The sequence below is a fragment of the Carassius auratus genome, unplaced genomic scaffold (genome assembly GCF_003368295.1).
Source record: "Carassius auratus strain Wakin unplaced genomic scaffold, ASM336829v1 scaf_tig00214416, whole genome shotgun sequence".
Classification (NCBI taxonomy): Eukaryota; Metazoa; Chordata; class Actinopteri; order Cypriniformes; family Cyprinidae; genus Carassius; species Carassius auratus.
Genome location: NW_020527652.1, coordinates 32,501 through 41,677, shown reverse-complemented (window position 1 = coordinate 41,677; position 9,177 = coordinate 32,501). Strand labels below are relative to the sequence as shown.

Sequence of the window (9,177 nt, the reverse complement as noted above, 5' to 3'; positions counted from 1 at the left end):
TCAAGTCAAAGTTTAAACTGCAGATGAAGAACTAAGAAGAGCAGCGAGAACTGGGCATGAAAACATGCAGACGCAGCTTTAGTCTTAATTGACAGCAGCATATGTTGGACTCTTGAAGGTTCCACCGAGATTTGAACTCGGATCGCTGGATTCAGAGTCCAGAGTGCTAACCGTTACACCATGGAACCTACAGTGTCTGCACATCTGTTTGAAGTGTGAAAACACTCAAGGAGCTCAGCGAACAGCAACTAACCAGCAAGCATCAGAACGGTCTGGATTTGAACTCGGGCCCACTTGGTCCCGTTACAGCAATAAAAAGAAAAAAACAAACCCCAACTCCAACAAGCCCCTCAGATGCTCCTGCAACTAGCAAACGCAAGATGAAGGCTCACAGGGCCGTGAAGCGATACAAGAATCTATTTTTTGCCATATCTCCACTGCTTGCATTCCTAAACCAATATTTAGAAAAATGTCAAGTCAAAGTTTAAACTGCAGATTAAAACTGAGAAGAGCAGCGAGAAGTGGGTATGAAAACATGCAGACGCAGCTTTAGTGTTAATTGACAGTGGCATACGTTTGGCCCAGGAATGGCAGAATAGACTGAAACTGCTCAAGAAAAGATGCTGTAAAGACAGAAGAGGGCTCGTCCGGGATTTGAACCCGGGACCTCTCGCACCCTAAGCGAGAATCATACCCTAGACCAACGAGCCACAGATTGCTGTTCAGTGGAGGTCACTTCGCCACATACTTCAGTCTGCTCGATGCTACGGTCGCTCCAACATCCTGCTTCTGTAGCTGACAAGGGCAGACATAGAACTCATGCACTGACCAGATTTCTGAGAAACTCAATTTTTACGTACCAGCTCTAGCTTGGCCTGCCTTCGTAGAATAATGTTGATTAAAATACCAAACGACAAAACACATGAGCTGAATTTAACAGCAGAAACCAACATCGTGGCAGTGACACACAAATCTTGCAGATGAGAAGCTTTCTGAGGTCTGTAATTCTTCTTCACAGAGTGTCAGGTGACACCTGTCTTGTCAATTTAGTTCCTGCTCAGTTTTATGTGAGTTCTAAGCCGCGTTTCCACCGCAGGAACTTTACCCAGGAACTAGGGACTTGGTCCGGTACTTGGTGTGTTTCCACCGCAGGAACCAGGAACTAAATAAAAGTTCCGGGTAAAAAAATGCCCCCTAGAAAGTCCCTGCTGGCGAGGTGGTACTTTTTTAAAGTTCCGGAACTTTCGGGGGGCGGGACTTTGGCGCTAAACATGCTGATTGGTTGAGTTCACGCAGCATTGGTTGAGTTCAACCACCATTTATTCTGATCAACATTTTCAAAATATTACTGTTATTGTGTCATGAAATGTAATTTTAAAAGTATTTCAGGCGAGAATGTAGTCGTTTGAAACCCAAATATGTTGTTTATTTATAAAGACAGCGCCTATTTAAAATGTGTTTCGCCGATCTCGTAGACGGTGAGCTCCACTCGATCAGCGGGAGCTCAGTCCTCATGTATCCGCAGTGAGCAGCCTCATCTCGGACAGATCTTCTGATGTGTGCCGCTGGCTCTGATGTCTCTTTATTGGTTAAACATAAAATATAATTCAGCTGCGGGGTAAATCTAACAGGTTTCTTTGGTCTGTATTCAATTTATCTATATGTTAAAATGAAAATAAAAAGGCAAGTCTATATAATATTTCTTTCATTGTAATGGCTGTATATAACGTTACACTTATCCCTGAACTAAGTACATTTCTGCAGCTGTTATTATGTTTAAATGAAAATGAAAGGAGGCAGTGGTATTTTATATCCTATTTCGTTTTATTGTATACTGAGGGGAAAATTGCAGTAGCCAAAGCGATCTGAGTTCACGCAGCATTGGTTGAGTTCAACCACCATTTATTCGGATAATTTTCAAATATTACTGTTATTGTGTCATGAAATGTAATTTAAAAAGTATTTCAGGCGAGAATGTAGTTGTTTAAAACTCAAATCTATGGTTTATTTATAAAGACAGCGCCTATTTAAAAATGTGTTTCGCCGATCTCGTAGACGGTGAGCTCCACTCGATCAGCGGAAGCTCAGTCCTCATGTATCCACAGAGAGCAGCATCATCTCGTATAGATCTTCTGATATGTGCCGCTGGCTCTGATGTCTCTTTAGTGGTTAAACATAACATATAATTCAGCTGCGGGGTATATCTAACAGGTTTTCTTTGGTCTGTATTCAATTTATCTATATGTTAAAATGAAAATAAAAAAGGCAAATTTATATAATATTTCGTTTCATTGTAATGGCTGCATATACACATTTCCCTGAACTAAGTACATTTCTGCAGTTGTTATTATGCTTAAATGAAAACGAAAGGAGGCAGTGGTATTTGATATCATATTTCGTTTTATTGTAAATATACAGTAAGGAAAATTGCAGTAGCCAAGAAGAGCTGACTGAAGTTATCAAGTATGCTGTTGTTTATAGATTTACCAGACTTGCGTCGTCGCGGACATCACACTCCCGAGAGGAATGCACAAAGTCTGAACCAACTACGGAGGATGCACGTCCAAAATCAGCGTACTTTTTTTTTTTTTTAATCAGCGGTACTTTGTATTGAGAAACGCGCGCAGACCTACGTCACCAGTCTATTTGCCTAATCTACCCAGTACTTTACACCGCGGTGGAAACGCAGAAAGCAACAGGTCTGGGGGGAAAAAAGTTCCTGGGAAAAAAAGTTCCTGGTACAAATGTTCCGGGTAATTTCGGTGGAAACGCGGCACTAGATTGTTAGGAGGCCACTGTACCAATACATTTTAAGACACACTGCCACAGAGAAAGTTGTGACATACCCCAAGCTCCTCCTTGCCAAGCACTGCCAGACAGACTCTCGAAGGTTCCACCGAGATTTGAACTCGGATCGCTGGATTCAGAGTCCAGAGTGCTAACCGTTACACCATGGAACCTACAGTGTCTGCACATCTGTTTGAAGTGTAGAAAACACTCAAGGAGGCTCTGCGAACAGCAACTAACCAGCAAGCATCAGAATGTTCTGGGATTTGAACTCGGGCCCACTTGGTCTCTTCAGCAATAAAAGAAAAAAAAAACAAACCCCAACTCCAACTAGCCCTCAGATGCTCCTGCAACTAGCAAACGCAAGATGAAGGCTCACAGGTCCGTGAAGCGATCCAAGAATCTATTTTTTGCCATATCTCCACTGCTTGGGCTGCATTCCTAAAGCAATGATTAGAAAAATGTCAAGTCAAAGTTTAAACTGCAGATGAAGAACTAAGAAGAGCAGCGAGAACTGGGCATGAAAACATGCAGACGCAGCTTTAGTCTTAATTGACAGCAGCATATGTTGGACTCTTGAAGGTTCCACCGAGATTTGAACTCGGATCGCTGGATTCAGAGTCCAGAGTGCTAACCGTTACACCATGGAACCTACAATGTCTGCACATCTGTTTGAAGTGTAGAAAACACTCAAGGAGGCTCAGCGAACAGCAACTAACCAGCAAGCATCAGAACGGTCTGGGATTTGAACTCGGGCCCACTTGGTCCCGTACAGCAATAAAAGGAAAAAAAACAAACCCCAACTCCAACAAGCCCTCAGATGCTCCTGCAACTAGCAAACGCAAGATGAAGGCTCACAGGGCCGTGAAGCGATACAAGAATCTATTTTTTGCCATATCTCCACTGCTTGCATTCCTAAACCAATATTTAGAAAAATGTCAAGTCAAAGTTTAAACTGCAGATTAAAACTGAGAAGAGCAGCGAGAAGTGGGTATGAAAACATGCAGACGCAGCTTTAGTGTTAATTGACAGTGGCATACGTTTGGCCCAGGAATGGCAGAATAGACTGAAACTGCTCAAGAAAAGATGCTGTAAAGACAGAAGAGGGCTCGTCCGGGATTTGAACCCGGGACCTCTCGCACCCTAAGCTAGAATCATACCCCTAGACCAACGAGCCACAGATTGCTCTTCAGTGGAGGTCACTTCGCCACGTACTTCAGTCTGCTCGATGCTACGGTCGCTCCAACATCCTGCCTCTGTAGCTGACAAGGGCAGACATAGAACTCATGCACTGACCAGATTTCTGAGAAACTCAATTTTTACGTACCAGCTCTAGCTTGGCCTGCCTTCGTAGAATAATGTTGATTTAAATACCAAACGACAAAACACATGAGCTGAATTTAACAGCAGAAACCAACATCGTGGCAGTGACACAACAACAATGATTAGAAAAATGTCAAGTCAAAGTCTAAACTGCAGATGAAGAACTAAGAAGAGCAGCGAGAACTGGGCATGAAAACATGCAGACGCAGGTTTAGTCTTAATTGACAGCAGCATATGTTGGACTCTTGAAGGTTCCACCGAGATTTGAACTCGGATCGCTGGATTCAGAGTCCAGAGTGCTAACCATTACACCATGGAACCTACAGTGTCTGCACATCTGTTTGAAGTGTGGAAAACACTCAAGGAGGCTCAGCAAACAGCAACTAACCAGCAAGCATCAGAACGGTCTGGGATTTGAACTCGGGCCCACTTGGTCCCGTTCAGCAATAAAAGAAAAAAAAACAAACCCCAACTCCAACAAGCCCTCAGATGCTCCTGCAACTAGCAAACGCAAAATGAAGGCTCACAGGTCCGTGAAGCGATCCAAGAATCTATTTTTTGCCATATCTCCACTGCTTGGGCTGCATTCCTAAACCAATGATTAGAAAAATGTCAAGTCAAAGTTTAAACTGCAGATGAAGAACTAAGAAGAGCAGTGAGAAGTGGGTATGAAAACATGCAGACGCAGCTTTAGTCTTAATTGACAGTGGCATACGTTTGGCCCAGGAATGGCAGAATAGACTGAAACTGCTCAAGAAAAGATGCTGTAAAGACAGAAGAGGGCTCGTCCGGGATTTGAACCGGGGACCTCTCGCACCCTAAGCGAGAATCATACCCCTTGACCAACGAGCCACAGATTGCTGTTCAGTGGAGGTCACTTCGCCACGTACTTCAGTCTGCTCGATGCTACGGTCGCTCCAACATCCTGCCTCTGTAGCTGACAAGGGCAGACATAGAACTCATGCACTGACCAGATTTCTGAGAAACTCAAATTTTACGTACCAGCTCTAGCTTGGCCTGCCTTCGTAGAATAATGTTGATTAAAATACCAAACGACAAAACACATGAGCTGAATTTAACAGCAGAAACCAACATCGTGGCAGTGACACACAAATCTTGACGATGAGAAGCTTTCTGAGGTCTGTAATGCTTCTTCACAGAGTGTCAGGTGACACCTGTCTTGTCAATTTAGTTCCTGCTCAGTTTTATGTGAGTTCTAGATTGTTAGGAGGCCACTGTACCAATACATTTTAAGACACACTGCCACAGAGAAAGTTGTGACATACCCCAAGCTCCTCCTTGCCAAGCACTGCCAGACAGACTCTCGAAGGTTCCACCGAGATTTGAACTCGGATCGCTGGATTCAGAGTCCAGAGTGCTAACCGTTACACCATGGAACCTACAGTGTCTGCACATCTGTTTGAAGTGTAGAAAACACTCAAGGAGGCTCTGCGAACAGCAACTAACCAGCAAGCATCAGAACGTTCTGGGATTTGAACTCGGGCCCACTTGGTCTCTTCAGCAATAAAAGAAAAAAAAAACAAACCCCAACTCCAACTAGCCCTCAGATGCTCCTGCAACTAGCAAACGCAAGATGAAGGCTCACAGGTCCGTGAAGCGATCCAAGAATCTATTTTTTGCCATATCTCCACTGCTTGGGCTGCATTCCTAAAGCAATGATTAGAAAAATGTCAAGTCAAAGTTTAAACTGCAGATGAAGAACTAAGAAGAGCAGCGAGAACTGGGCATGAAAACATGCAGACGCAGCTTTAGTCTTAATTGAAAGCAGCATATGTTGGACTCTTGAAGGTTCCACCGAGATTTTAACTCGGATCGCTGGATTCAGAGTCCAGAGTGCTAACCGTTACACCATGGAACCTACAATGTCTGCACATCTGTTTGAAGTGTAGAAAACACTCAAGGAGGCTCAGCGAACAGCAACTAACCAGCAAGCATCAGAACGGTCTGGGATTTGAACTCGGGCCCACTTGGTCCCGTACAGCAATAAAAGGAAAAAAAACAAACCCCAACTCCAACAAGCCCTCAGATGCTCCTGCAACTAGCAAACGCAAGATGAAGGCTCACAGGGCCGTGAAGCGATACAAGAATCTATTTTTTGCCATATCTCCACTGCTTGCATTCCTAAACCAATATTTAGAAAAATGTCAAGTCAAAGTTTAAACTGCAGATTAAAACTGAGAAGAGCAGCGAGAAGTGGGTATGAAAACATGCAGACGCAGCTTTAGTGTTAATTGACAGTGGCATACGTTTGGCCCAGGAATGGCAGAATAGACTGAAACTGCTCAAGAAAAGATGCTGTAAAGACAGAAGAGGGCTCGTCCGGGATTTGAACCCTGGACCTCTCGCACCCTAAGCGAGAATCATACCCCTAGACCAACGAGCCACAGATTGCTGTTCAGTGGAGGTCACTTCGCCACGTACTTCAGTCTGCTCGATGCTACGGTCGCTCCAACATCCTGCCTCTGTAGCTGACAAGGGCAGACATAGAACTCATGCACTGACCAGATTTCTGAGAAACTCAATTTTTACGTACCAGCTCTAGCTTGGCCTGCCTTCGTAGAATAATGTTGATTTAAATACCAAACGACAAAACACATGAGCTGAATTTAACAGCAGAAACCAACATCGTGGCAGTGACACAACAACAATGATTAGAAAAATGTCAAGTCAAAGTCTAAACTGCAGATGAAGAACTAAGAAGAGCAGCGAGAACTGGGCATGAAAACATGCAGACGCAGGTTTAGTCTTAATTGACAGCAGCATATGTTGGACTCTTGAAGGTTCCACCGAGATTTGAACTCGGATCGCTGGATTCAGAGTCCAGAGTGCTAACCATTACACCATGGAACCTACAGTGTCTGCACATCTGTTTGAAGTGTGGAAAACACTCAAGGAGGCTCAGCAAACAGCAACTAACCAGCAAGCATCAGAACGGTCTGGGATTTGAACTCGGGCCCACTTGGTCCCGTTCAGCAATAAAAGAAAAAAAAACAAACCCCAACTCCAACAAGCCCTCAGATGCTCCTGCAACTAGCAAACGCAAAATGAAGGCTCACAGGTCCGTGAAGCGATCCAAGAATCTATTTTTTGCCATATCTCCACTGCTTGGGCTGCATTCCTAAACCAATGATTAGAAAAATGTCAAGTCAAAGTTTAAACTGCAGATGAAGAACTAAGAAGAGCAGTGAGAAGTGGGTATGAAAACATGCAGACGCAGCTTTAGTCTTAATTGACAGTGGCATACGTTTGGCCCAGGAATGGCAGAATAGACTGAAACTGCTCAAGAAAAGATGCTGTAAAGACAGAAGAGGGCTCGTCCGGGATTTGAACCGGGGACCTCTCGCACCCTAAGCGAGAATCATACCCCTTGACCAACGAGCCACAGATTGCTGTTCAGTGGAGGTCACTTCGCCACGTACTTCAGTCTGCTCGATGCTACGGTCGCTCCAACATCCTGCCTCTGTAGCTGACAAGGGCAGACATAGAACTCATGCACTGACCAGATTTCTGAGAAACTCAAATTTTACGTACCAGCTCTAGCTTGGCCTGCCTTCGTAGAATAATGTTGATTAAAATACCAAACGACAAAACACATGAGCTGAATTTAACAGCAGAAACCAACATCGTGGCAGTGACACACAAATCTTGACGATGAGAAGCTTTCTGAGGTCTGTAATGCTTCTTCACAGAGTGTCAGGTGACACCTGTCTTGTCAATTTAGTTCCTGCTCAGTTTTATGTGAGTTCTAGATTGTTAGGAGGCCATTGTACCAATACATTTTAAGACACACTGCCACAGAGAAAGTTGTGACATACCCCAAGCTCCTCCTTGCCAAGCACTGCCAGACAGACTCTATAAGGTTCCACCGAGATTTGAACTCGGATCGCTGGATTCAGAGTCCAGAGAGCTAACTGTTACACCATGGAACCTACAGTGTCTGCACATCTGTTTGAAGTGTAGAAAACACTCAAGGAGGCTCTGCGTAAAGCAATTAACCAGCAAGCATCAGAACGGTCTGGGATTTGAACTCGGGCCCACTTGGTCCCGTTCAGCAATAAAAGAAAAAAAAACAAACCCCAACTCCAACAAGCCCTCAGATGCTCCTGCAAATAGCAAACGCAAGATGAAGACTCACAGGGCCGTGAAGCGATCCAAGAATCTATTTTTTGCCAAATCTCCACTGCTTGGGCTGCATTCCTAAACCAATGATTAGAAAAATGTCAAGTCAAAGTTTAAACTGCAGATGAAGAACTAAGAAGAGCAGCAAGAAGTGGGCATGAAAACATGCAGACACAGCTTTAGTCTTAATTCACAGCAGCATATGTTGGACTCTTGAAGGTTCCACCAAGATTTGAACTCGGATCGCTGGATTCAGAGTCCAGAGTCCTAACCGTTACACCATGGAACCTACAGTGTCTGCACATCTGTTTGAAGTGTAGAAAACACTCAAGGAGGCTCTGCGAAAAGCAACTAACCAGCAAGCATCAGAACGGTCTGGGATTTGAACTCGGGCCCACTTGCTCCCGTACAGCAATAAAAGAAAAAAAAAAAAAACCCATCTCCAACAAGCCCTCAGATGCTCCTGCAACTAGCAAATGCAAGATGAAGGCTCACAGGGCCGTGAAGCGATCCAAGAATCTATTTTTTGCCATATCTCCACTGCTTGCATTCCTAAACCAATATTTAGAAAAATGTCAAGTCAAAGTTTAAACTGCAGATGAAGAACTAAGAAGAGCAGTGAGAAGTGGGTATGAAAACATGCAGACGCAGCTTTAGTCTTAATTGACAGTGGCATACGTTTGGCCCAGGAATGGCAGAATAGACTGAAACTGCTCAAGAAAAGATGCTGTAAAGACAGAAGAGGGCTCGTCCGGGATTTGAACCCGGGACCTCTCGCACCCTAAGCGAGAATCATACCCCTAGACCAACGAGCCACAGATTGCTGTTCAGTGGAGGTCACTTCGCCACGTACTTCAGTCTGCTCGATGCTATGGTCGCTCCAACATCCTGCCTCTGTAGCTGACAAGGGCAGACATAGAACTCATG

At 44.3% G+C, this 9,177-nt stretch overlaps 12 non-coding genes across 12 annotated transcripts; all 12 read right to left on the bottom strand.

Annotated features, from left to right (window-relative positions):
- Nucleotides 1-116: 116 nt before the first annotated feature.
- On the bottom strand, nucleotides 117-188 carry trnaq-cug (transfer RNA glutamine (anticodon CUG)). The gene has a single exon. It is a non-coding gene; the product is annotated as a tRNA-Gln (tRNA).
- A 451-nt stretch (nucleotides 189-639) lies between these two features.
- On the bottom strand, nucleotides 640-710 carry trnap-agg (transfer RNA proline (anticodon AGG)). Its single transcript has one exon. It is a non-coding gene; the product is annotated as a tRNA-Pro (tRNA).
- A 2,178-nt stretch (nucleotides 711-2,888) lies between these two features.
- trnaq-cug (transfer RNA glutamine (anticodon CUG)) lies at nucleotides 2,889-2,960 on the bottom strand. The gene has a single exon. It is a non-coding gene; the product is annotated as a tRNA-Gln (tRNA).
- Nucleotides 2,961-3,367: 407 nt separating this feature from the next.
- trnaq-cug (transfer RNA glutamine (anticodon CUG)) lies at nucleotides 3,368-3,439 on the bottom strand. Its single transcript has one exon. It is a non-coding gene; the product is annotated as a tRNA-Gln (tRNA).
- Nucleotides 3,440-3,892: 453 nt separating this feature from the next.
- Nucleotides 3,893-3,964, bottom strand: trnap-agg (transfer RNA proline (anticodon AGG)). Its single transcript has one exon. It is a non-coding gene; the product is annotated as a tRNA-Pro (tRNA).
- A 395-nt stretch (nucleotides 3,965-4,359) lies between these two features.
- trnaq-cug (transfer RNA glutamine (anticodon CUG)) lies at nucleotides 4,360-4,431 on the bottom strand. Its single transcript has one exon. It is a non-coding gene; the product is annotated as a tRNA-Gln (tRNA).
- Nucleotides 4,432-4,890: 459 nt separating this feature from the next.
- trnap-agg (transfer RNA proline (anticodon AGG)) lies at nucleotides 4,891-4,962 on the bottom strand. Its single transcript has one exon. It is a non-coding gene; the product is annotated as a tRNA-Pro (tRNA).
- Nucleotides 4,963-5,438: 476 nt separating this feature from the next.
- trnaq-cug (transfer RNA glutamine (anticodon CUG)) lies at nucleotides 5,439-5,510 on the bottom strand. The gene has a single exon. It is a non-coding gene; the product is annotated as a tRNA-Gln (tRNA).
- A 932-nt stretch (nucleotides 5,511-6,442) lies between these two features.
- On the bottom strand, nucleotides 6,443-6,514 carry trnap-agg (transfer RNA proline (anticodon AGG)). The gene has a single exon. It is a non-coding gene; the product is annotated as a tRNA-Pro (tRNA).
- Nucleotides 6,515-6,909: 395 nt separating this feature from the next.
- On the bottom strand, nucleotides 6,910-6,981 carry trnaq-cug (transfer RNA glutamine (anticodon CUG)). The gene has a single exon. It is a non-coding gene; the product is annotated as a tRNA-Gln (tRNA).
- A 459-nt stretch (nucleotides 6,982-7,440) lies between these two features.
- On the bottom strand, nucleotides 7,441-7,512 carry trnap-agg (transfer RNA proline (anticodon AGG)). Its single transcript has one exon. It is a non-coding gene; the product is annotated as a tRNA-Pro (tRNA).
- A 1,481-nt stretch (nucleotides 7,513-8,993) lies between these two features.
- Nucleotides 8,994-9,065, bottom strand: trnap-agg (transfer RNA proline (anticodon AGG)). The gene has a single exon. It is a non-coding gene; the product is annotated as a tRNA-Pro (tRNA).
- Nucleotides 9,066-9,177: the final 112 nt, after the last annotated feature.